The 23,286-nt window shown below is 47.8% G+C and overlaps 2 pseudogenes; both read left to right on the top strand.

Annotated features, from left to right (window-relative positions):
* Positions 1 to 22: 22 nt before the first annotated feature.
* LOC149276427 (proprotein convertase subtilisin/kexin type 4 pseudogene) lies at positions 23 to 4,875 on the top strand (annotated as a pseudogene).
* A 15,196-nt stretch (positions 4,876 to 20,071) lies between these two features.
* LOC149276426 (proprotein convertase subtilisin/kexin type 4 pseudogene) lies at positions 20,072 to 23,086 on the top strand (annotated as a pseudogene).
* Positions 23,087 to 23,286: the final 200 nt, after the last annotated feature.

Genomic DNA, 23,286 nt, shown 5'->3' with positions numbered 1-23,286 from the left:
TTTTGTAAGCTGACAGTACAAGATGAGGAGCATAGCTCTGGTTTTCGTTGTTACTGTTCTGATCCATGTGATCTTTACTTTGGAGATTTACACAAATAGCTGGGCTGTGCACATACCTGATGGCTCTGTAGAGGCAGAACGTATTGCACAGAAATTCGGTTTCATCAACCTTGGCCAGGTGGTGCTTGGCAGTGATTTCTACCATTTATCTCATCGTGGCATTCAAAGGAAATCCTTCAGCCCTCACTGGGGTAGAAATATTCAACTGAAAAAAGAACCCAAGGTTAGCTGGTTTGAGCAGCAGACGCTGAGGAGAAGGGAGAAAAGACAGCCTAGTATGGTTCCCACAGACCCCCTCTTCAGCTTGCAGTGGTACCTGGGTAAAAATCTTGACTTAGGCATCCAGACTGCTTGGAACCGTGGATATACCGGACGAGGCGTGGTGGTGACCGTTCTGGATGATGGGCTTGAAAAGGACCACCCCGATCTCGCATTAAACTATGATCCGGAAGCGAGTTATGATTTTAATGACGACGATCCTGACCCTCAGCCCCGATATAACTCATCTAATGAGACCAACCACGGGACCCGCTGTGCAGGCGAGGTGGCTGCGGTTGCCAATAATGATATCTGCGGCGCTGGAGTAGCATACAACGCTAGAATAGGAGGTGTGCGAATGCTGGATGGGATAGTCACAGACTTTGTTGAAGCTCAGTCGTTGAGTTTGAACCCACAGCATATTGACATTTATAGCGCCAGCTGGGGTCCCACTGATGATGGAAAGGTACTGGATGGACCAGGAGTGTTGTCTTCTGAGGCTTTTTACAAAGGAATACTAAATGGCCGCCGTGGCCTTGGATCTATCTTTGTTTGGGCATCTGGAAACGGTGGCAGGAATGACAACTGCAACAGTGACGGCTACTCCAACAGTATCTACACTGTTGCTGTTGGGGGTGTCACAAATCATGGAACAGTCCCTTGGTACAGTGAGGCGTGTGCATGCAAACTTACAAGCACTTACAGCAGCGGTGGTGGTGAGGAAGAGACTTTTATCACCACTGATATACGCCACACGTGTACAGATAAACACACCGGGACTTCAGCCGCCACTCCACTTGCTGCCGGGATCCTTGCTTTGGCATTGGAGGCAAACCCAGCTCTTACATGGAGGGATATACAACATATCGTGGTAAGAGCGTCCAGTCCTGCCCACCTAATGGCTGACGATTGGGTCATAAATGGAGTGGGAAGAAAAGTGAGCCACTTTTTCGGCTACGGACTCTTGCATGCTGGACGAGTAGTGGAGCTGGCCGAAACATGGGAGACAACGCAGCCTCAAAGAAAGTGCCTCATAACAATTGTGAGCACCCCTAAAAGAGTGCATTCAGATCTGATTTTGACTTACAATGTCACTGCCTGTTCTGGGTCCCCCAATCACATAACATCCCTTGAGCATGTCCAAGCCCAAATGACCCTCAGCTACAGTCGCAGAGGTGACCTGGAAATCTATCTTACCAGTCCTATGGGCACCCGTTCTGTGCTGATGGGCAAGAGACCACATGATACCAGCACTGATGGGTACAGAGATTGGTCCTTCATGACCACACAATCTTGGGATGAAAATCCATTGGGCCTTTGGACCTTAGAATTTAGGAACAGAGGAAGCTACACCAACCACGGATTTCTACATCACGTCACGTTGATTTTGTACGGGACAGATGAACACATGATGTCCAGGAAAATCAAGAAGTCTGTCATGAGAAAGTGTCTGAGGCGGGATAGAAATGGGTCGTGCATAGAATGTTTGGCACCATATTATACCTTTGGAAAGCTCTGTCTATCTTACTGCCCTGCCAAATACTTTAAGTCTACGCAGAGAGCGGAGGTGTCAGAGCCCAGCAGCTTTCACCTTGTTCGTTCTTGTGCCGCTTGCCACCCATCCTGCTTTACGTGTAAAGGGTCGTCTGCCAATAATTGCACTTCCTGTTCCCCTTTATACGAATATAATGGAAAAGACAACTCATGCGTAAGATCTGACTCCCCAAGTGTAGACTTACAGAACGCCTCATTCATCCGGATCCCTCAAACAACATTAGTGGCAGTGATAATGAGTGCGGCCATTGTAATGGTTATGGGACCGCTGGTGGTTTTCATTCACTGGTATCTACGAAAAAGATCACGAGTAGACCCCAGTCCCGTCTGATGGGCAACCACCGTGCTCTAAATCAGATCTGGAATCTGCGCAGGGAGGAGATTTCCTTTGCTTTTGAACACTGATGAGGACAAATTCAACAAGGGAGAGTAGAGACCCAACCTGACGCGGATAGCACTGTTACACCAATAAAATTCCTTTTACTATTTGGCAAAAATACCTTTTCCTTGCTATATTTTACAAATTTAGATTTTAAGTACCTGGAAATTTTATGTTGAATAATAAAACAATTAAACCGTGCTCGCATGCTTGAAGGAAAAGCTTAGACCGATCTCAGATTTCATATCTTGTGTGGATTCCAAAACAAGAATCAAGCATTCTATAGCAATGCACATTGATTAAAGATTGGAAATACATCATTTTTATGTGACTTAATGTCACCACTGACATGGTTTTTTTTTTTGCATTTAAGTGACTTAAACCCAGAGGCTATTCCACTTTACATCACACGTAATCATACAGAAAAATATTTTGTTATATCTTACAGAAAATATATTTTGAGCATGAATGTCTATGTGGAAGGGTGAGTGAGCATGAATGTCTCTGTAACAGTGTATGTGAGCATGAATGTCTATGTGTAAGGGTGAGGGAGCATGAATGTCTCTGTAACAGTGTATGTGAGCATGAATGTCTATGTGTAAGGGTGAGGGAGCATGAATGTCTCTGTAACAGTGTATGTGAGCATGATCCGAGCACTTGACAGCTTGTGGGTCATGCTAACGGGTTTAAAACATAATGTATTGTACCATAAAATAAATGAGACGGACAACCAAATGGATTTTGAAAAAAGGCCACAGCTTTATTTATTGTAAAATCACTGTGACACATAAAACTTTGTTTGAATTTTAAAACGTACACAACTTTGTAACATTGTAACCTCCATGACTTAGGGTCCCTCCACCCCTACTACCACACTTCACCCCATGGAGGTTACTACCACACCCCTTAAGGATAAACCGACATCCTTTCCAGACAGCTCCACCTCCGCCGGGAGCTGCCACCAACTTTTGCCGTGCACCCCAACCACGAGCCGTAAACCGCACCAGCACGTGGCATAAGCACAACGGCCCCCTCATTCCCTTGGGACCGTGCCCGTGGGAAACGCCCACAAAACGTGACAAATAAACACGGTTCCCATACCTCGGATGAGAAACCACCCAATTATAACCAGGTACCACGAATAAGTATCCTTAAAACAGCCAACCGGAACCTCAGTTCCCCGCCAATGAAGTCAAGCTGCCCCACGTGCCCCCCACCACAAGGACACAAACCGGAAACAACACACCAACAGTAGGGCGGGCGGGAGGGAAAAACTTCTTCACTGCTTCCAAAATTTTAAAAGTGGAAGGCCACGACCCCTGGCCTTCCTTAAATAGCCAAATGGCCACACGCCCACTTGATCTGCCTAGGGCCAATCTGAGGTCAAGCCTGACCCTTACAATAATCAAGGCCGGATCATGGGGCCCCTCCTGCTATTTCGTGGTGTCTCCGGGGCCTACTTGATCCGAGCACTTGACAGCTTGTGGGTCATGCTAACGGGTTTAAAACATAATGTATTGTACCATAAAATAAATGAGACGGACAACCAAATGGATTTTGAAAAAAGGCCACAGCTTTATTTATTGTAAAATCACTGTAACACATAAAACTTTATTTTAATTTTAAAACGTACACAACTTTGTAACATTGTAACCTCCATGACTTAGGGTCCCTCCACCCCTACTACCACACTTCACCCCATGGAGGTTACTACCACACCCCTTAAGGATAAACCGACATCCTTTCCAGACAGCTCCACCTCCGCCGGGAGCTGCCACCAACTTTTGCCGTGCACCCCAACCACGAGCCGTAAACCGCACCAGCACGTGGCATAAGCACAACGGCCCCCTCATTCCCTTGGGACCGTGCCCGTGGGAAACGCCCACAAAACGTGACAAATAAACACGGTTCCCATACCTCGGATGAGAAACCACCCAATTATAACCAGGTACCACTAATAAGTATCCTTAAAACAGCCAACCGGAACCTCAGTTCCCCGCCACGGCCAATGCATTCGAACCTACTTGAATGCAGTGGCTCCTCCACACAGCAACCGCCTTCTCCAAACCGAAACGAACATCCAGCAACCAAATATCAGAACCTATATCCGTCAGATGAACACCATCCGCCCGAAACAAAGACGAATTATCACCCTCAAGATCCGGGTGGGGCACAACTATCCCCCCAAACCTGGACACAAAACGGGAAATAGATTTATTAACCTTCACCCGCGCCCTGTTGACGCCCTGAAGAGATTTTGCCCCCCTCCAAAACAGCCGAGGGGCGATATGGGACCAAACCACAACTAGCCCAGGGAAACGGGTCCACAACCGCAGCAAGTCGCACTTAATATTCCGAACTAACACCCGCAAAGGAACCACGCAAAGATCGTTACCCCCCCCATGCAACACCAAAACATGAGGGGGCGAACCAACGGCAGCCCGAGCATAAAACTCCGACAGAACAAAATCCCAAGACTTGCCCCGAAACCCAAACCAGCGAACCTGAGCATCACTGAGCGGGAGACCCAGCTGAGTACCCTGAACGCGCACCGCAGCCCTCTTTTCAGCCCAGTAGACGAAGGAGTGCCCGAAAATCCAGACACGGCAACGCTCACGATCTGAAAAAGAGCGAGAAAGTAACACCAAACATCAGAGCAAGAAAACAATTAAACCAACGAAGGCCGAACATAAGAGCGATAGCGAGCAGAACCCCAACGCCCCAATCTCATAATCGTCGCCTCTGGAAGACCCCACCTAGCCGCCTCCGTAGCGGCCCCAATACGGAAGGAATGAGAGGCAAATTCCCCAGGAGACAGGCCCATACCCAATAAACCCTTACGGAAAACGGCCACAAATTGAAACCGGGACAAAAAGGAGCCGTCAGCGTGAACAAAAAGGGGGCCCGGGACCTGCGGACGTAACCGCAAAAAACGAACCAAGCAATCCACAGGACAGAGGTCAGAACCGACCAACTTGCGCAGCACGACAGCAAAACCCCTGCCCGACTGATCGGTTTTAGATCGCCTGATAACCAGACGAACGTCGTCACGACCCACACACACATCCTCAAGACGAAGTCCACCGCTCAGGACTCGCGACGGGCTGACCAACTCACTAATGCGGGTCGCCCCAAAAAAGGCCACCACAAAAGCCGCGCGAAACAACACCTGTTCATAGAGATCCGTACAAACCAAAACCAAACGGCCACAGAGCCGACCCAGAATAGAAAAAGTCACCGGCCTACGCGTATCCCGCGTCCGAAAACCCTTCCGAAAACCACGAAGCGCCTGCTGAACAAGAAATTCTTTACAAAAATCAGCATCACCAACCAACTTGCACCTGAAGGACACCGCGGCTATCAGCTGATTGACCCTGGACACCGACACACCTTGTTCAAAGGCCTCACCCAGATACCTCAACATAGCCAACACTCGCCCTTCAGTTGAAGACGAGTCGTCAGCCGAAGCCAGGAACGCATCCCACACCGACCAAGCCCTCTGGTAGGCCGTCCAAGTAGAGGGAGCCAGGGACCGCTGCAGCAACATCAACGTGCGACGTCCCCCATGGTCCAAAGCCAAGGTGGGCAAGCCAGACCCTCCTGCGATGCTCCCGGTGCCAGCTCCCGGAAACGCGACCACAGCTGTCGAGACAAAGCATCCGCTATAGAATTGTCCACGCCAGGGATATGGGCAGCCGTCAAAAACATGTTCAACTGCAGGCAGCGCAACACGAGATGCCGCAGCAACCGCAACACAGGGGGGGAGGAAGCAGAAACATTGTTAATGGCCAACACCACGCCCATGTTATCACAATGAAGCCGAACCCTCTTATTCCGCAGCAAATCCCCCCAGAGTTCCACAGCCACCACAACTGGAAAGAGTTCCAGGAACACCAGATTCCTGCAAAGCCCAGAGGCTGTCCAAGCCGCGGGCCAAGAGGCCGCGCTCCACCGACCCTGGAAGAAAGCCCCGTAACCCACGCCACCAGCAGCATCAGTATAAAACTCCATATCGATGCTAGCCACCGCCTCGTCCATCCAAATAGCCTTCCCATTAAACTCACTCAAGAAGACGTCCCAAACAGCGAGATCTTCCCTCAACTCCGAGGTAATCCGAATGAAATGATGAGCCGAACGGACGCCCGCTGAGGCCAGAGCCAACCGCCTGCAAAAAACCCGCCCCATCGGGATAATGCGACACGCAAAATTGAACTTCCCCAACAAGGACTGCAACTGCCGCAACGTAACCTTTCGAGCCGCACGGAAACGACCGACCCACGAACGCAAATCAGTAACTTTATCCTCGGGCAGCTGGAAAATCATAGACACCGTATCGATTTCGATGCCCAAGAACTTCAGCCGGGTAACAGGGCCCTCCGTCTTATCCAGGGCCAACGGAACCCCGAAACGACTCATGACCCCCTGCAATGTCGCTAAAATCATGGCACAGACCGGAGAACCACTCGGACCGACACACAGAAAATCATCCAGATAATGGATGACGGACGGAACCCCAGACTCCTCCCTGACCACCCATTCCAAAAAACAACTAACCGTTTCGAAATAAAAACAGGAGATCGAGCACCCCATAGGCAAACACTTGTCAACAAAAAACTGCCCATCCCACATACAGCCCAGGAGGTGAAAACAATCCGGATGAACCGGCAATAGCCGGAAGGCCGCCTCTATATCGGACTTAGCCAACAAGGCACCACGGCCATAGCGCCGAACCCAATGCAAGGCAGAATCAAAGGAAGCGTATGAGACCCTACACAGCTCCTTATCAATACCATCGTTAACAGATCCCCCCTTAGGAAAGGAGAGGTGATGTATCAAATGGTACTTGCCCAGTTCCTTCTTGGGCACCACACCCAAAGGGGAAACCCGCAAATTAGGAAGAGGAGAACTATCAAACGGTCCCGCCATGCGCCCCAACTCAACCTCTTTGGCCAATTTCTCTCCCACCACCCCAGGAAACGACAAAGCGGATTTCAAGTTCCGAGGGGCATGAAAAACATCCCCCTCCCGAAACGGAATGTAGAAACCCTCCGAAAAACCCGAAAAAATCAACTCCGCCGCCTGCCTATCAGCATACCTATCCAACCAGGGGACCATCTCATTTACCCTCACCGGAGTCGCCCCCTTTTCCTCCAGCACCAGAGGCCTTTCCCTCTTTTGCCTTTTTAAAGCACTTGGACAGGGGGTGGGAACCGGCACACCCTGAACACTCATGTTTGAACCTACAAGTGGAGCCCCACTTACACTGGCCTTCATTGAATTGCCAGCAATAGCCCTTTCTGGGACCCGCCGACGGCGAGCTATGGGCTCCGCCGGCAGACCCTGAAAAGGGCTGACGTACCGGAGCCGTAACCTTAAGCCAAAAAGCAATGTCCTTGTGATCCCAACGAATGGAGGGACGCACCGCCTTGCGCTGACGGAATTGCTCATCATAACGGAGCCAAGCCAAACCGCCATAAACCCTATGCGCTTCGCCAATACTATCCATATAACAGAACAGCTGCGAGCAGTGATCAGACGCCCTTTCACCGATAACACTGGCTAATATGGCAAACGCCTGGAGCCAATTTTGAAAGGTCCTAGGAATCAGCCGAAACCTACGCCGTTCCTCATCCTCCTTCTTTTTCTCCTCCGTTTTGGATGACCTATCCAAATTAAATCGCTCCAAAGGCAGCAGGGTGAAAATGTCGACATATTCACCCTTCCATATCTTTTCCTTAACCTCCTGCTTGAGATGGGCCCCCAAAGGGCCCTCGAAGCAAACATAAACTTCCCCTTTCGCCGTGTCAGAAGGGCGAGCCAAATCCCCTGCCTCCTTTGCACCAGCCGCAGCCGTAGGGGACACAACTGCAGAAGAGCCCGCGCCGGCACCCCCTTCCCCCACAGCAGCCGATCCTAACGAAGAGCCAGGGACAGACGGCACTTCACCGGCGCGAGCCGCACCACTCACCCAGACAGAAGCCGGGGACGCGCTCCCAAGCGCAGCAGACGGAACAGCAGCAGAAGCAGCCGGAAACTTGTCTAAAACCGCTTTAAAGGCTGCAACCAGAGATCCCCAATCCCCAGGAGGAACCACCGGACCCTGTGCAGCCGCCCCAGCCACATGCGCAATGGACTGCTGAGAAGCCTGAGATAACCCTGCGGGACCAGTATCCCCTGTAGACTCACCGAGCTGGCCTTGAGATCCGTGCACAGCCGTTCCAGACGCGCTCTCATCGCCAGCAGCAGGTGTAGAGAAGATAGCAGGAGTAGCCGACAACCGCTGAGACGACCGCGCCCTACTACGCCGTCTGGAACCGCTGCCCGCATCGCCGTGATCCCGGGAATAACGGTCGCCCGTCCGAGAACGGGGGGTGGAACCCCGCCGAGAGCGAGACCGCCGTGAAGGGGGGGGGGAGGGGGTCCGACCACGCGCCTGGCCCCGGGCCCGACTAGAAGCCGCGGCAGAAGAAAGCGATCCCCGAGACGGGGACCGCCGTCGCGGGACATCCTCCGGCTGTTCACTCCCCCGCCGGCCACCGGTAGACGCCGCATCCAGCCGCCCACGGCACACAGGCGCCGGCGAAGCCGAACGCCGACGACGCCCGCCGTCCCGTCGTCCCTCCGACTCGCTGGCACGACGCCAGCCAGGTGACCCCACCTCAACCGCCGACTCGCGCGCCTCAGATGAGGCCTGCTCACCACTCGCCGCGACGGCCGACGGTCGGGATCGAAGTCGTCTGCTCGGGCCAGTCGACACCTCCGGGCTCAGCCTCACCGGCGGACGAGTCCTCCGAGTCCTCGTAGACCTCTCCTGCGGCACCACCGGATCCTGCGTCGCTCCCGCCGACAGCTGAGCCGTTTCCGCCGCCAGCTGGGCCAAACGCTCCTCGATCCAGGACGTCCCGAACTGCACCGCCGAATCCCGGACCCGAGACAGCAGCCCATCCAGGTCAGCCATGGCACTGAAAAAGAGAGCAGGTAAGACAAAATAGGACTGCTATTTTTTTTTATTTTTTTTTGTAATAGGAAACAGAAAAACTTCTTCACTGCTTCCAAAATTTTAAAAGTGGAAGGCCACGACCCCTGGCCTTCCTTAAATAGCCAAGTGGCCACACGCCCACTTGATCTGCCTAGGGCCAATCTGAGGTCAAGCCTGACCCTTACAATAATCAAGGCCGGATCATGGGGCCCCTCCTGCTATTTCGTGGTGTCTCCGGGGCCTACTTGAATGTCTATGTGTAAGGGTGAGTGAGCATGGATAAAGTATTATATATTGGAAACAATATTTATTTTATTCAACAATCGTTTTGCTTCAGATAATAAACATATAGACAGTGTTATGAGAATCCACACGAATTCCGTTCCGTACGCAAAACAGATAAATGAAAAAGCGACAGATCACGAAACAGTAGCGTAATCGCTGCCAGGAGTAAAGATGGCGGATGCGCCTTGCAATTGGGAGGACGTGTCATCAGTTCTGACCAATACTGAGCGAGCATTCAGCCGCTAGAATTCGTGGACCAATCACAATGCTCTTTTCTCGCCAGCTGAGCAGGAAGCAGGAAGCGACGTTGTGTCAGAATGCTGTGAGGGAATCCGGTACGAGTGACAGGACATGAACCCGCTCCTGCTCCCTGTGTGTTTGGGGTTCGTGGTCGCCCTGCCGCCGGTACAGAATGCCAAGGAGAGCCGGTTTAGTGAGCAGGACGCGGCGCATTACAGGTAGAGATGGCGCTGCCGGTGACCGCGTTCCTTTATGTTTAAATGGGCCGGTGTTGGGGCTCCTACCGGAGTCGTCATTGTGGGTGTCTGTAGTACCGCCAGAGGCGTATATAGGGTATGGCAGCCATGGCACGTGCCATGGGCGCCATCCCAAGGGGGGCGCCGGTGAGCGGCTTTTAAATGCCGCTCACCGGCATTTTTTTATTTTTTTTTTGATGCGGAGGAGAGAGAGGGGCGCCTAGCAACCGCTCGGCGCCCCTCATTCTCCTCCACGAGCCCTCTACCCCCATCCCGGTGCCGGCATTTCATGCAGAGCGCCGCAATATGCCGGCATATTGCGGCGCTCTGCATGAAATGCCGGCACCAGCGAGCGGCTTTTAAACACTGATGCGGAGGAGATAGAGGGGCGCCGAGTGGTTGCTAGGCGCCCCTCTATCTCCTCCGCATCAGTGTTTAAAAGCCGCTCGCTGGTGCCTGCTGCTTCACTGCTGGGCGCCAAAATATGACGTCATATTACGGGTTAAAAAGTGGTAAGGGAGGGAGGGGGGTTAAAAAGTGGTAAGGGAGGGGGGTTAAAAAGTGGTAAGGGAGGGAGGGGGGTTAAAAAGTGGTAAGGGAGGGAGGGGGGTAAAAAGTGGTAAGGGAGGGAGGGAGGGGGGTAAAAAGTGGTAAGGGAGGGAGGGAGGGGGGTAAAAAGTGGTAAGGGAGGGAGGGGGGTAAAAAGTGGTAAGGGAGGGAGGGAGGGAGGGGGTTAAAAAGTGGTAAGGGAGGGAGGGAGGGGGTTAAAAAGTGGTGAGGGAGGGGGTGGGTTAAAAAGTGATGAGGGAGGGAGGGGGTTAAAAAGTGATGAGGGAGGGGGGTAGATATAAGTAAAGAGTGTGCATTAATGTGTGGATGCATTGAGTGAATGAGAGAGAGCATGAGTTAATGTGTGGATGAGTTGTCTGAATGAGGGCGAGCATGAGTTAATATGTGAATGTATTGTCTGAATGAGGGAGAGCATGAGTTAATGTGTGGATGAATTGTCTGAATGAGGGAGAGCATGAGTTAATGTGTGGATGAGTTGTCTGAATTAAAGTGTGAAATAGTGAGTGACTGTAAAAGTGTTTGTGTATCATAGATGTATAATTGTGGAAGGGCAAAGATGGCACTAGCAGGAGGTTTGAGCCTTGGGGACCGAGATGGCACAGGCAGGGTGTATATGGGACAAAGATGGCACTGGCCGGACTGTTTGGGGACAAAGTTGACTTGTGGTGGGCTATTTGGGGACAAAGATGGCAAATCTTATGTGTGTAATCTGGGTGCTGGCCAGGTTCTATGTCGGCAGTGTGGACGCCAGGGCTGGCTTTGCGGTGTGCAACCTGTGATCTATGCCTGTAATTTAGGGGGTTTTAAATATACCTTTAATGCTGTGTTTTTATGTGAATTCCAATTGATCTTTACCTGCAAAGCTGGGTTTTTGTGTTATGCTGTAGATCCATATCTGCTATGCTATGTTTCCATACATTATTTATGTGTACCTGCAAATACAGGGTTAATATGTCTTATTCAGTTGATCTATACCTGCGATGCTACGTTTCATATATTATTATTGTATACCTGCAAATACAGGACTTGTATGTCTGATTCTGTTTATTTGATATATACCTTCAGTGCTGAGATCACAAGTGAATTTCAATTGATCTGGGTTTGCGTGTTGATCTATACCCGCTATCGGCAGCAGGGACTAATATATATATATATATATATATATATATATATATATATATATAGGCAGCAGGGGCTAGTAAATGGGTTTTTATTTGGACAGGGGCGCAATTTCAGTGCTTGCCATAGGCGCTATTTTCAGTAGATACGCCTCTGAGTACCGCCAAATACCTTTATTCTGCCCGAGTCTAGTTAAACATTCGGCGATTAATGTTTCTTTTTTCCTTTGTCATCCTCAGGGATCGAGTGAAGTCCATGTTTTATCACGCTTACAACAATTACCTGGAGAATGCCTTCCCGTATGATGAGTTGCGACCTCTTACCTGTGATGGACAAGATACGTGGGGCAGGTGATGAGACTGCATCGAGAAAAACATGATTAAGTAGTAAATTGCCGAATATTGTAGGAGAGTACCAGACAATAGAGAAAGATTAAATAGGAATGAAGAAGGAATGTTAGTTACCCAGAATAAATTTAGTTGATTGTGGGGAATATGAAGATGGGTATTGCAGGCTATGAGAACTGTAATAGAGAGAGTTACATACTGGACAGGGGCAGATATAGGAGATAAGGTGTTATTGGAGCAGAAAGATAGAAAGTAAAATATAAGTCACTTAAGTAGTGACCGGCATGACATAAATTTTACCAAATAAAAATCAGTGAAAAAAGCTTTCTCTCTCTCTCTACCGTTCTGTTTTTGTCTTTCAGTTTTTCTTTGACATTAATTGATGCTCTGGATACGTTACTAGTGAGTGTACATTTCATCTTGGGTGTTTGGGAGTCACAATGTATTTTCTGTATGGAGGTGGCATTATGCATTGAAAAGATATTTACATTAAAAGTGTATCCTACCTAACTTTAATCTCAACCTAATATGTAAAGGATACATGAAGTTACTCCTGTGACCTAGTGAATGTTTCCATCGCAACTTTAGAAGTAGCTTCTTTTTATCTTTCTGCATTTCAGTGGATATATATATAAAAAAATATATATATTAGCTTTATTTTGCTAACAATCCCATTAATATATATATATCCGCTTCTTGCACCCACAGTGCTATATTTTCCTTTTTAATGTCCCGAATAATCTCTGATCTCACGCATGTAAATTGAGAGTCTGGCGGGGGAACCGTCCCATAAACTAAAACGGTACCGTAAAACTGGGTGCCTCCAGCAGAGGGAGCTCTGGGAATTGGTTGATGGTGCATTCCTGCCTGGCTCCACCAGAGGGAGCTCTGTGCCCATTGTGTAGCGCTGCGGAATACGATGGCGCTACATCAAACAGTGATAGTGTTTTGCTAACAGCAAGACCCTTGTGTTGCAGGACCCGGCGGGCTGCGCAGCGTACATCGACAGACGTTCCGTCCACGAGGCATGGAACGAGGCCACAAACGTCTATTTGATTGTGACTCGTCAGCTTTGGACTCTTCATGTATGCAAGGAAGTGAGTTACGTTTGTCTTAGTGGGAGATTCTTCACGACATTCTAGAGTAATTAAGAAAATATGATATCTAATAATATGTATTAATCCCTGTGACAGAATTACCTGTCATACAGGGGCCCAAGGTACTCAGAGATGGCTCCAGCCTGGCTGCCAAACAGGCAGGAACTCCATTGTGTAAACTAATCCCATTAACAGGATGGCTACCAGGGGGATATTCGGTAGCTAAAGGGGATTAAAGGTTGGGTTGTCTACCTGTTTATCAATGTTAATTTATGTTAATGAAGTTCTGTGGCTATATCAGTCTATGTTTTACAACAATAAACTGTTCATTCCTGCTGTACTCAGTTCAAGGTAGTTGTGTCTACTTATTGGGTACACATAGCAGGGTTCCAAGGTGCGCATGCTGACTGGTGCTGGAAGTGATTCCGGGGACAACAGGAGGATACATGTGGGTGATCTCTGGGAGTTACTACAGCTCTCTTGGTGAACCTGTTACATTGGCGGCAGCGGCGGGAACCTCCTTGCAAAGGTCCCAGCGGAGTACCAGCGGGTATACCAGCAGCAAGCCAAAGATGGTTCCAGCACTACAGGACGTGTTGGTGCACAGCAGAGTCGCAAGTTACATAAATGCCTGGATGGAGGCTCTCAGAGTGGACCAGGGTGTCCGGGGAATAGTCCTCCCATCCTCCAAGGAATGGTACGTGCTACAACTAGATTGGCGAATGCAGTACCTGGGAGAGCAGCCTCAAGAGAACTTGGTGGCTGAGTTGGAGAAGTTGCTTCCACTTGAAATGACTGTGGATTGTGGATACCGGGCCCTGTATTGGCAGGCCGTGCAGTGGTGTCCAGAGCTGAAGGATGACTACGTGCCAGAGGGCGATGACTTTGGCGGCCCGGGATTGATAATGGAAAGCCTACAAGAGGACCGAGATTTTGGGAGCCCATCGAAATATCGGTGCGAGGAGATCTGGGAGTTCAGGGAAGGGATTCTCGCAGATGTGCCCTGTTACCTGCCCGACTTGTGGGCTGATTTTGATTATTTGGTTTACCAAGAATGGTTCCTGGAGCAGGCCTACCGAGAACTCTTTGACCGTGCTCAGCAGTGTGCCCCAATGGATCCTGTGAGTATTGTGCCCCCACCAGAAGCACAAACATCCGAGCAGAGCGCAACTGGCCTCTGCCCACTCCCTTCCCTCACCCCAGACACTTTGCCCTATTCCCCGCAATATGGCCCAGAAACTGACCAAGACCCCCCCTGCATGTCCCAGCCAGATCCCCCAGCTGAACTGCTGGCTTCGAGGCAGAGCACTGCTGGCCTCTGCCCACCCGTTCTACTTGTTCCCAAGCCTGACCGCAGTAACCAAGGAGGGTCCAGTCAGGCAGCCACAGAGTTGGTGGTGCCCCTGGATTTTACAAATGCAGCTGAAGCGCTGCCCTCGGGGCAGAGTGCCGCTGGCCTCTGCCCGCTCCCCTCTGTGACCCCAGCTCCATTGGCTTTACCCCCCCAATGTTGCCCAGAGGCAGTGATTTTTATGGATCCTGTATCCCCAGCAGAAGTGTTGGCAATGGGAGAGAGGCAGATCGACATCTCTCCCTCCCCAGCAAATGGAGTATACAGGAGGGGATGCATGTGGCTTTCCTCCCCTCGCCGAGGATCATACAAACATTTGTACCATGCAGGTGGATTGGACTACGGTCACCACCTGCAGTCCCGAGAGGTGCCGAGCAGTCAGCCCAGAACCCCATATGGAAGGGACCCCAGCCTCTCTGTTTTCTCCCCAGCGGCTGAGAGGACTCCAGGGAGAAGGCACATTTGGCCCTTCTCCCCAGCGGCAGTTACACTATTTGGGAGAAGCAGAGTGCGGCTGGGTGAGTACTGGTCCTTTGTTAAATTGTTTTGGGGAGTACCAATTTGTGGCTGGCAGTGGTGGTTCGGATATACAGACTGACTTTGGAGTTAAGCCGTGTGGGGTCTTATCAGACGTCAGTCTCCCCCAGAAAAAGGAGATATGTGATGGAGTGTGTGACGGAACTGTCCATCACTGGGGCCCCTGGAGAGGACTGAAAGCATGCCTGCTACCCGCAGATTATGGACCCTGTCTCCCTGCCCTGGCGAGTGGGACTGTTGTCCTCGTCTGGGACCCGAACTCCCCAGTCTCTAAGTGCACCCCAGGACTGGTTAGTGGGAAAGGTGCCCTTTGCCAGCCCCCTGCATCCACAACTCCAGGAGCGACGGAGCTGTGCTGTCCGACTGAACTGGATGCAGACCCGGTTGGGGTCTGGCTCCAGTTCAGTCTTCTTTTTAAAAGGGGAGATATGTGACAGAATTACCTGTCATACAGGGGCCCAAGGTACTCAGAGATGGCTCCAGCCTGGCTGCCAAACAGGCAGGAACTCCATTGTGTAAAGTAATCCCATTAACAGGATGGCTACCAGGGGGATATTCGGTAGCTAAAGGGGATTAAAGGTTGGGTTGTCTACCTGTTTATCAATGTTAATTTATGTTAATGAAGTTCTGTGGCTATATCAGTCTATGTTTTACAACAATAAACTGTTCATTCCTGCTGTACTCAGTTCAAGGTAGTTGTGTCTACTTATTGGGTACACATAGCAGGGTTCCAATTATGGAATTATTTAAACATAATATGTAACCTTTCATCAAGTCGGTGGGCAACCGGAGCAAAAGTGGTGGATGTGTTAACTTTTGCATTTTGATCTAGGATGGTGGCCATTGAATCGAAATATCCTCTAGACTGTAAGTTTACGGACCGGTCTCTATTTACTTAACGTAAATGATCATTTTTAATCTGTCGGTTTTAGTTTTGTCAGACTCTTTGAATGTATGGACTATATGAAGGGCTATATGCACAAATTGTTAGCGCTGTATGAATAAAAGGTAATATTCTTGATGTTTTTCAGCACGGAAACACGATCATCACGGTCAAAGTGACAGCGTCCAGCTTACCGTGGAATGAGGAGAGCTCTGGTCTCGTGTGTTTGTGTGTGTGTGTATATATATATATATATATATATACACATTACAAAGCTTCCGCATGAAGAGGACGTGTTGGCGGGTCACCGCCTGTTACCAGCCACACTAAACATGTTGGTGTCTGTGCAGCGATCAGATGAGGGACCGGATTATATACAAAACCGAACAACAAATACTTTTTTTACATATTTATTTCATGCTTCTAGTGCCGTTCTGTACACCCAGTGCCCTCCCGCGGTCTGCCATCTGTACCTCATCTCAAGGAGCTGCCATGTTTGTGAGGGCGAAATGTAGTTAACCCATTAAAACTGATAGTCGGCATAAAAAGTATAAATCAGGCTATTAATATGTGGCTTGTGTTTATATTGTGACTAAAGATCATCTGAGCAGTTGTCAGTTATTACAGATTAAATGGACTACATGTCTGTGCATAGATGTATGCGCCCTCTGCTGAAGTCTGTGAGCAGCGTCCAGGAGCTGCAGTGCAGGTAAAGGGTGGGGAGGGAGTTTGAATGAGAATGTGTGATTGAGGGAATGAATCTGTGAATGAATGAGTATATGAATGAATGAGTGTGTGTGTGATAGCATGGATGTGTAAGTGCTGGAACCTAGGCATGATGGGACTGTGATTGCTGTTAGCAATCACACTCCTATCATGCCAAGTCAGCCAGTACATGCTGAAACCTAGCTAGCTGCCCCCCTTGTCTATGGATGCTGCCAGCAGTATGGGGTCTCCACATCACTTACAGCCATCCTGTACCAGCATGTACTGGCTGACTTGGCATGATAGGAGTGTGATTGCTAACAGCAATCACAGTCCCATCATGCCTAGGTTTCAGCATTTACTGGTTGGATGTGTAAGTGCTGGAACCTAGGCATGATGGGACTTTGATTGCTGTTAGCAATCAAACTCCTACCATGCCAAGTCAGCCAGTACATGCTGAAACCTAGCTAGCTGCCCCCCTTGTCTATTGATGCTGCCAGCAGTATGGGGTCTGCCCATCACTTACAGCCACCCTGTACCAGCATACACTGGCTGACTTGGCATGATAGGAGTGTGATTGCTAACAGTGGCAGAGCCTGTCCTGGTGTGTGTGTGTGTGTTTGGATGTGGGTGTGGCAGAGCCGGTCCTGATGTGTGTGGGTGTCTGTGTGGCAGAGCCTGTCCTGGTGTGTGTGTATGTTTGGTTGTCGGTGTCACAGAGCCTGTCCTGGTGTGTGTATCTGAGTGTTGGTGTGACAGAGTCTGTGTTGGTGTATGTGTCTGGGTGTCTGTGTGGCAGAGCCTGTCCTGGTGTGTGTGTATGTTTGGTTGTCGGTGTCGCAGAGCCTGTCCTGGTGTGTGTGTCTGAGTGTTGGTGTGACAGAGCCTGTGTTGGTGTGTGTGTCTGGGTGTTGGTGTGACAGAGCCTGTGTTGGTGTGTGTGTTTGGTCATCTGTTCCTGGCACTTAACTTACAGTAGGAATTATTTAATTTATATTTATCCAGAGATAAAATGCCCTCCTGAAGTTGTAGTGACCTCAGGGGACAAAATGTTCAAGGCCCTGAAATCATTTAGTGGAAAAGTTATTTATTGTGTTATAATATTTATTTCAAGGATTAGTCGCACTCAATTGTGGCTTCAGGCTTCCCATGTTGAATGATCAAGTATTATTTTAGCCCAATAACAAAAGTATAATTCCATAGCACATTACTTTTGGAAATTATGAATGCCCCCACAGTTTGACTGTGGTATCTTGTGTTCCCCCCCTATATATTGTTTCTACAGTCGCCACTGGAGTGAAGTATTCACCGTAAGCAGACATGGAAGTTGTTAACCCATTAAAACTGCTAGTTTACCCCTTTGTTTTTATAGTGACTTCGCTATCAATACGTGGCTTGTGACTAAAAGTCCGATGAACAGTTTTCAATGATTATATTAATTCCACCTGTCTTGTGTTATTATAGATGTATTATAAATGTATGAAACGGATCAGGATTTTGTGTCGTTTTTCTCCTTAATAAAATTCCATGAACCCTGGTTGTACCTTTTGCTTCCCAAAGCTTCTGATTATGTCTCTTAATTAATGATGTCGCTGGTTGAAGAGTTGGGGCTTGCCTGATGCGCAGTGTATGATGTATGTTGTATGCATCTCTTCATTGCATAGTGTGATAGTTATGTACGGTGGTTTTATTGCCCATTGGGATAACACAAAATGTGTCCCCTACATTGCAATCATCCACAAGGAGTTCACGGTATGTCTGGAGCCGCTGCTGTTACAATGTTATGTCACAAAATGACTGAGCTGAAACCGGATGGTAACAAGAAAGTAGGTTTTTGAACCCTTGCAAGAAAAAAACACGTATTTGTTACAAGCAGAAAAAGAATAACTCGTAGCCTGATGGTCTACTCATTAAGTAGGTGTTTAGGGTACCAGAACCTGCATAAGTACACACTCCTGTGAAAAGCGCTTTGGGCATGCGCACGTTGACGATTGAAACACATAACATAGGCATTTAGATTAATGTTACTGTATATTCTCATTAAAATAAGGTCATCATGGAGGACCTTGTGGATCCCACAGGTGACCGTCCCCAGGGTTATATATGTGTGTATGCATTAGCTAACACTGTATCACACTGGGGAAAAAAAAGATCATTAAATCATATTTAATTTTGTACAGGAAACACAGGAATAGAGTTTGACTGCAGACTCCGACCTTAATCAGTCCTTGGTCGCATCTTCACTCAGTCGTCGGGATAACAATATGCCGATCCCGTTCTTATCCCAAGACCTTGCTAGGACATACAGCTACATGCCATGGATTTGATGTTTTTATATCCGGAGCCATCTTGTTCAGTGTTCAAAGGTTGACCCTGCGACTGCTTGTCTTCTCGTGCCCTTTCTACACAATTTTTAACCCTTAATCAGGTCGCTTCTTTAAATGTCACTTTATTACTCTGTTACTTTATTACTCTTAGATTCTCTTGATAAGAGTCCCCAAGAGTTTTGTTTATATTACTACTAATATATTGGCATTATATCTATCTATCTATCTATCTATCTATCTATCTATATATATATATATACATATCTAACTCCACCATCCAAAAGTATGAGGTCACATAGAACTGTCTCTGAAAACAAATGTTGTCTATTAAAATGACATGAAATGCATCAGAAATACAGCACAGGCATCATTAATGTTATAAATGACTGAATGATTGTAGCTGAAAACAGCTGATTTTTCAGAGGCTCTTTATCACTCCCATCATTCCTGCGTTCCAACGGCACGTTGTGATTGCTAATCCAAGTTTAACTTTAAAAGGCTAATCAATCGTTAGAAAACCCCTTTGCAATTGTTATTTTCCAAGTGACCCCATATTTTAGAATGGTAGTCTGAGTGTGATATATATATATATGTGTGTATATATACCGTGTTTATAATATATATATATATCACACGCTACTGGTTCAGAATTATATATTGACATCATAACTGTAAGCATTTTCTAGCCGGCTTGTCGCTGAGAGTTCCGAGCCCCGCCCTGCTATTGTGATGTAACAGATGTGCCATGCCCTTCTACTGTGACATAGTGTAGGTTATAAAAGCACTGGCCGTTAGGCCAACAGATGCTTTTGTAAGCTGACAGTACAAGATGAGGAGCATAGCTCTGGTTTTCGTTGTTACTGTTCTGATCCATGTGATCTTTACTTTGGAGATTTACACAAATAGCTGGGCTGTGCACATACCTGATGGCTCTGTAGAGGCAGAACGTATTGCACAGAAATTCGGTTTCATCAACCTTGGCCAGGTGGTGCTTGGCAGTGATTTCTACCATTTATCTCATCGTGGCATTCAAAGGAAATCCTTCAGCCCTCACTGGGGTAGAAATATTCAACTGAAAAAAGAACCCAAGGTTAGCTGGTTTGAGCAGCAGACGCTGAGGAGAAGGGAGAAAAGACAGCCTAGTATGGTTCCCACAGACCCCCTCTTCAGCTTGCAGTGGTACCTGGGTAAAAATCTTGACTTAGGCATCCAGACTGCTTGGAACCGTGGATATACCGGACGAAGCGTGGTGGTGACCGTTCTGGATGAAGGGCTTGAAAAGGACCACCCCGATCTCGCATTAAACTATGATCCGGAAGCGAGTTATGATTTTAATGACGACGATCCTGACCCTCAGCCCCGATATAACTCATCTAATGAGACCAACCACGGGACCCGCTGTGCAGGCGAGGTGGCTGCGGTTGCCAATAATGATATCTGCGGCGCTGGAGTAGCATACAACGCTAGAATAGGAGGTGTGCGAATGCTGGATGGGATAGTCACAGACTTTGTTGAAGCTCAGTCGTTGAGTTTGAACCCACAGCATATTGACATTTATAGCGCCAGCTGGGGTCCCACTGATGATGGAAAGATACTGGATGGCCCAGGAGTGTTGTCTTCTGAAGCTTTTTACAAAGGAATACTAAATGGCCGCCGTGGCCTTGGATCTATCTTTGTTTGGGCATCTGGAAACGGTGGCAGGAATGACAACTGCAACAGTGACGGCTACTCCAACAGTATCTACACTGTTGCTGTTGGGGGTGTCACAAATCATGGAACAGTCCCTTGGTACAGTGAGGCGTGTGCATGCAAACTTACAAGCACTTACAGCAGCGGTGGTGGTGAGGAAGAGACTTTTATCACCACTGATATACGCCACACGTGTACAGATAAACACACCGGGACTTCAGCCGCCACTCCACTTGCTGCCGGGATCCTTGCTTTGGCATTGGAGGCAAACCCAGCTCTTACATGGAGGGATATACAACATATCGTGGTAAGAGCGTCCAGTCCTGCCCACCTAATGGCTGACGATTGGGTCATAAATGGAGTGGGAAGAAAAGTGAGCCACTTTTTCGGCTACGGACTCTTGCATGCTGGACGAGTAGTGGAGCTGGCCGAAACATGGGAGACAACGCAGCCTCAAAGAAAGTGCCTCATAACAATTGTGAGCACCCCTAAAAGAGTGCATTCAGATCTGATTTTGACTTACAATGTCACTGCCTGTTCTGGGTCCCCCAATCACATAACATCCCTTGAGCATGTCCAAGCCCAAATGACCCTCAGCTACAGTCGCAGAGGTGACCTGGAAATCTATCTTACCAGTCCTATGGGCACCCGTTCTGTGCTGATGGGCAAGAGACCACATGATACCAGCACTGATGGGTACAGAGATTGGTCCTTCATGACCACACAATCTTGGGATGAAAATCCATTGGGCCTTTGGACCTTAGAATTTAGGAACAGAGGAAGCTACACCAACCACAGATTTCTACATCACGTCACGTTGATTTTGTACGGGACAGATGAACACATGATGTCCAGGAAAATCAAGAAGTCTGTCATGAGAAAGTGTCTGAGGCGGGATAGAAATGGGTCGTGCATAGAATGTTTGGCACCATATTATACCTTTGGAAAGCTCTGTCTATCTTACTGCCCTGCCAAATACTTTAAGTCTACGCAGAGAGCGGAGGTGTCAGAGCCCAGCAGCTTTCACCTTGTTCGTTCTTGTGCCGCTTGCCACCCATCCTGCTTTACGTGTAAAGGGTCGTCTGCCAATAATTGCACTTCCTGTTCCCCTTTATACGAATATAATGGAAAAGACAACTCATGCGTAAGATCTGACTCCCCAAGTGTAGACTTACAGAACGCCTCATTCATCCGGATCCCTCAAACAACATTAGTGGCAGTGATAATGAGTGCGGCCATTGTAATGGTTATGGGACCGCTGGTGGTTTTCATTCACTGGTATCTACGAAAAAGATCACGAGTAGACCCCAGTCCCGTCTGATGGGCAACCACCGTGCTCTAAATCAGATCTGGAATCTGCGCAGGGAGGAGATTTCCTTTGCTTTTGAACACTGATGAGGACAAATTCAACAAGGGAGAGTAGAGACCCAACCTGACGCGGATAGCACTGTTACACCAATAAAATTCCTTTTACTATTTGGCAAAAATACCTTTTCCTTGCTATATTTTACAAATTTAGATTTTAAGTACCTGGAAATTTTATGTTGAATAATAAAACAATTAAACCGTGCTCGCATGCTTGAAGGAAAAGCTTAGACCGATCTCAGATTTCATATCTTGTGTGGATTCCAAAACAAGAATCAAGCATTCTATAGCAATGCACATTGATTAAAGATTGGAAATACATCATTTTTATGTGACTTAATGTCACCACTGACATGTTTGGTTTTATTTTGCATTTAAGTGACTTAAAAGTTATGTAATACCCCAGATCCTTACATCACAATATAGAACGGAAAAGAAACACCTTCACGAGTGGGTAGGTCTTAAAAAATGAATATGAAATAAATTACAGTACCCTACAAATCTTGCTGCTCCCGCAGATCAACACTCCTCATAAGTGTTATAACAAATGATGTATAGGCAAAGGTCGGGGCGCATAGATATGTGGGAAAAAATAAAACAAATATAGTGTAATAAGTTAATACGAAAAAAATAAAAATAGAGATGTTTGTTGCACTCACAAGTGTATTAGAAATAGAAAGCTCGTCAAAAATCCATACTTTCTTTCGTCTTAGGAGCTTCTGTGTAGAAGATAAGAAACGAAATAGTGCAATAAAAAAGATATTGTTTAATGAATATAGATTAAAAACTTACAAACAAGTAGGCATAACAACTGGGTTATGCGTAAGAGCAGTGTCCTTTATAAAGATAAGTGGATGATCATCAAGTCCATGTAAAGTCCAGGTTTTCAATAGTTGTAAAGTTTTCCAAAATATCTCAACGCGTTTCACCAATTCTGGCTTCCTCAGGAGAAAATTTAAGAAATCAATCTGTATCCTGTCTGTGTTTTCGCGGTTCTTTTAAAGGTCCCGGCTCGCCGTCTTGTTCTATTTGCGTCATTTCGACGTCATCACGTTTAGTCTTTTTTCTTTTTTCTTTTCTTTTTTAATTCCTCAGGATGAAATAACGGCAGATGTTGTGGAACCCTCTGTTTCATTCTGTCAACGGGACTCGTAGTCGGCAGTATTCGTAAATCGGTAAGTGTGTAAAATAGATTTATACAGTTAAAAACATGACATATAGAATGTTTTTCATTTAACTATCTTTTCTAGTTACAGGGATATATCGGCAGAGCATCAAGGGACCAACAGAAGGAAAGACAGACAG

Source organism: Sceloporus occidentalis, unplaced genomic scaffold (assembly GCF_023333645.1).
Source record: "Sceloporus occidentalis isolate IW3139 unplaced genomic scaffold, rSceOcc1.0.p SCAF_240, whole genome shotgun sequence".
Classification (NCBI taxonomy): domain Eukaryota; kingdom Metazoa; phylum Chordata; class Lepidosauria; order Squamata; family Phrynosomatidae; genus Sceloporus; species Sceloporus occidentalis.
The sequence above is the reverse complement of the archived record's forward strand: the minus strand, read 5'-3'. Positions and strand labels throughout refer to the sequence as shown.